Source organism: Brassica oleracea, chromosome C3 (genome assembly GCF_000695525.1).
Source record: "Brassica oleracea var. oleracea cultivar TO1000 chromosome C3, BOL, whole genome shotgun sequence".
Lineage (NCBI taxonomy): Eukaryota > Viridiplantae > Streptophyta > Magnoliopsida > Brassicales > Brassicaceae > Brassica > Brassica oleracea.
This window is the reverse complement of record NC_027750.1, coordinates 56,420,739-56,425,604: the sequence shown is the minus strand read 5'-3', so window position 1 is coordinate 56,425,604 and position 4,866 is coordinate 56,420,739.

The window sequence follows — 4,866 nt, the reverse complement described above, 5'->3', positions numbered from 1 at the left end:
CCGGGGCACATCATTCCCTCCCTCTTCAAAAGGATTTGACCTCAAATCCATTTCACTTGTTTCAAAAGGGAATGAATCAGACAAACATAATTTAAAATTCATGTAAAATTCTGAGAAGGAAATATTTTGAAAGAAACTTCCTGATTGTATAGATTGATCTCATGGTCTCCAATGTCAGGTTTGAAGCTGATTGGATCGGTTAGCCTCCAACTTAGGCAAGTGTAGAGCTGGTTTGGCCGGTTTTGGAGAATGGATCATAACTTCATAATTACGTGGACATTTCTCCTGATATTGGGTTTATGGAAAGCTGGGAGATCCATCTTCAATCCTATGATCGGCTTTGGCTCAGGCCGCTTCTTCATTGGGCTTGAATCTCCTTCGAAAATCTGGTACTCGCAGATAGATGGACGTGGAAACATCCGGTTTGTAAAATTTATAACTTCTTCCTCCGTGAAGATTTTCTTGTAATTCTAAGACTCAGTGAATCCTTGTTGAGTTGGCCCTCTAGGAAAATTGGATTCATGACAAAAGACCTTCTGGATGTTGAGATATTCTCCTTGGACTGAACCTTTGTCGCTGGCATCTCTAAGGTAGCCAATTTGGACAGCTTGGTTATGTTTCAAAAACTTGAAGTGCTCCTGAAAGTTTATGGGAAAAGGCGTAGGAGTTGTTCCTCGATCAAAGCAAAGGTTGTTCTCCATGATGATGGGTGTTATACTTGGTGCTTTCTTTTCCTCAAAATCCTGTGAAAATAGAACAAGACTGCTCGGATGCTCCGGTTGTAAAAAGGTTAGTTCTGTAATAGTCTGTTCTTTATTAAACATAAAATCAAGTTCTGGAAAAGGAAGATCGCAATTATCCTCACAAATCATCAAACTTTCAATTAGCTCTTCATCATACTCATCAAAGATTGGTAAAGAATCTAAAAAATCTTTTACATCTTCAAGGTTGTTTTCAGATTTACCTTTGGGTTTTTCATTGATGAATAAGGATGGTTTAGCTACAGGTGCACGCGTGGTTGTGCTCTTCTTTTGGATCTTACTGACGTCCTTGAGGGCTTTCACCGCACCCTCCACAAGGTTGTCACAAAACTCCTGGACTTCAAACTGACTAAAAAGCCTTCTTTGATCAGCTTCAAACATCTTAACCTGAAAATTCTCAACACAAAAGGTTAACAGATAAAAATAATCCTCACACTATCAAGTGTTTATCCTCACCCACACACTTGTTTCTCTCGGATTTTAGTGGTCGCACAAGAGTTTCCTCTCAAAGTTCTAAGAGAACAAATCAAGTAACCCAATGGAATCTCCAAGCAAACAAGAGATGAACACAAGATAGGAAGATAAAAGAATTGGTTTTGAAATCCATATTCACCATTCCAAGGCTGGATTTCTCCTCAGCCAGCAGGATTTCTCTTCCACCACCTAGCCAAAATCAAACTTTGTTTTTTTTTTTTTGATAGATCTTTGTCTTTTTTTTAATAGAAGAATGACGATAGGTAAGGTAGTGGCCCGGATTTGAGATAGAAAAAAGAAGAAGAAGTGTTTAGAAATAGAAGATGAGAAAGATGAATAGATAGTACCGGTTGAGTGACTCTGATACCACTTGATACGCCCTAAAATAGGGAAGGATCACTCAATCGGACAAAAGGGATATGAACTCGTCAAAAGGGAGAACTGATAGATTCAATGGTGACACAATGGGTTGCGGATGGCCCAATGATACTACCAGACTTCAGTTGGTGCTTGATATGACTCACAAGTCCACCAACATAAGGATTTCTAAACGTTGTCTGATATGACGCACATGTCCAACGAAATAGAGATTTGTTTACTCGGAGATAACCTCACCAAGAAACGAAAAGTGTTCTACAAAGAGATAAACTCAAATAAAAGGGAAAAATGAATGCTTTATTTCGTGGCTCATAGGCCCTATTTATAGGATTACAAGTTGTAGAAATCCAAAGAAGAATGTGCTAAAAACAAGGCATTGAAAATAGAAACAAAGACTTGACTAAATAAAGTCTTTGACTGAAACTTGGACTGCCTCTTGATATAGCCACGACCAGGACTTTGAAAAGTGAAGAATATGCTCCTGATATGGGCCAAGACATGTCTCTTTAAGGTATGGTCGAAATCCATCTTTTTTTCCTTAACCAATTTTTCCCGGTTTCTCCATTTGGCCCAAACAAGTCTGTTTTTGAATCTTTTTGAAAACCATCAAGTCCAAGGCTTTCTTGGACATTTAGAACATGGATAATCACCTTTGGCATGATTGAATTGGTCGTTGGTTCATCAGAAAGAAGGTTAGCCATTTCCAGCTTCTCGGGTGGTCGAACCAGCTCGGAAGATCGAACCTGCTTGCTCAGCTTGTCCAAGTGAGTGTCAGTCCTGCTCAGCTCGTCCAGGATAGTGTCAGTCCAGCTCACTTGAGTATTCAGCTCATCCAATAGAGTGTCACTTTGATTTAGCTCGACCAGCTCGATCTGGGGCACATCACGGGTCCTACCCGAGACCCGTTCGGATACCCGAAGAACCCGCAAATAATTGTATATACTAGGCATATTTGGGTGATTGGGTATATTTTTGGTATTTCGGATTTTTTTAAAAGTTCTGAGTTTGGATTTTCGGGTATAATTGTAGGTTTCGAGTAAAATTTTAGATTTTTAGAAAATATAATTCGGGTAAAATTCGAGTATGTTTTGGGTTTTTGGGTTTGATTTTGGATACATTTTTGGGTATTTTTGCGGTTTTTCGGGTATTTTTAGAGTTTTCGGGTCCAATTCGAGTATTTCAGGTCTATTTCGGGTCCTAAATACCCGAACCGACCCAGATCTGAAATATACCCGAAAATTTTGGGTATTTTACGGGTATTGAAATTATAGACCCGAACCGACCAAAACTCGACAAGACCCGATCCGGAACCGATCCGAAAAATTATAGGTACCTATATGGGTCTAAATTGCTAGGATCCGAAGGACCCGGATCCGGACCCGACAAGACCCGACCCGAAGACCCGGATGCCCAGACCTACTAGAAAGGAAAGAAATTCCTACATCAATATTTTTTTCTTTAGAAAAAAAAACTTCTAGAATCATAACTTTGATTTTGACTTTAGATTTAAAAACTACATAAATGATGATTGATAATTTTTATGGCTGTACATAGAAAGTAAAGCTAAATTCATTTGTTACAGCCCAACAAATCAGCCAAAATGACTCTTAGAATCTTTAGAGAAATATGTTGGTTCATCTAAATATATATTATTATTTTTATTAAACTAACAATAAAATTAATTACTAAATTATAAAAATATTCTTTTTTCTTTCCTTAAATAAAATATAAGGAATTACCTAATATGACAACATATATAGGACAATTAATGATTTTGAATAATAAAGATTTGATAACAATTTGTGTATCCTCTTCTTTTTGTTTAATTTATATTATGAAAATAAATTAAACTATTAAATTATTAAATTTTAGAAATTTTTTGTATATAATATATTTTATTTTTAAAAAATGAACATAAATTAAAAAACTAAAGTTTCAAATTGGAAACTTTTGTGGTCAATGACTTAAATTTTTGTTATAACAATATACAAATGATCATAAAATCATATGATTATGAAATTTAATTTAATAGATAATTATAATAAATATATATATATATATATATCATTTAAATTAAACTATATTTTCTTATATATTAAAAGAGAAATATTACAATATTTGAGTGTTGCCATGTGTCATCAACTACATCTAGTCTGTAGAATTTTTTGATGTATATGTAACTAATGTAGCCATAGAAATTAAATGAGAACAATACTAGACAGTTAAGATATTCCTACATCAATATTTTTTTTTCTTTAGAAAAAATAGCTTCTACAATCATAACTTAATTTTTGACTTTAGCTTTAAAAACTACATAAATCATGATTGATAATTTTTATGGTTGTACATAGAAAGTGAAGCTAAATTCACTTGTTACAGCCCAACCAATCAACCACAATGACTCTTACAATCTTTAGAGAAATATGTTGGTTCATCTAAATATATATTTTTTTTATTAAACTAACAATAAAATTAATTACTTATTTATAAAAATATTCCTCTTTCTTTCCTTAAATAAAATATAAGTAATTACCTAATATGATGAAATATATATGACAATTAATGATTTTGAATAATAAAGATTTGATAACAATTTGTGTATCCTCTTCTTTTTGTTTAATTTATATTATGAAAATAAATTAAACTACTAAATTATTAAATTTTCAATTTTTGGTATATAATATATATATATATTTTAAATGAACATAAATTAAATAAAATAAAGTTTCAAATTGGAAACTTTTGTGGTCAATGGCTTAAATTTTTGTTATAACAAGATACAAATGATTATAAAATCATATGATTATGAAATTTAATTTAATAGATAATTATAATATATATATATATATATTATAAAATCATATGATTATGAAATTTAATTTAATAGATAATTATATATATATATATATTATACTCAAGGTTTCTATTTTTTCTCATCAAATGTGAAGCAAACATAATAAAAAGAGCTCATAATCAAGTTGTATACCCCCAACAAAGCATGTGTTTCAGACGCATCCAAAAGGCGTGGGTATAGATGATTTCTAGAATCCTGTACATGGAGCATAAGCCTGTGAATATATATTACATGTGGAGCCAAATTTTGGTCACTGTCGAGCCAACATGCTAATCTAAATTCATTAAAACTTGGTTATATATACACTGCCAATGGTCACTAGAGACGAGAAACATGATACATTACTATTTACACCAGCTACCGCTGTTAGATACGCCCTTGATATTGCAAGGTATGCAT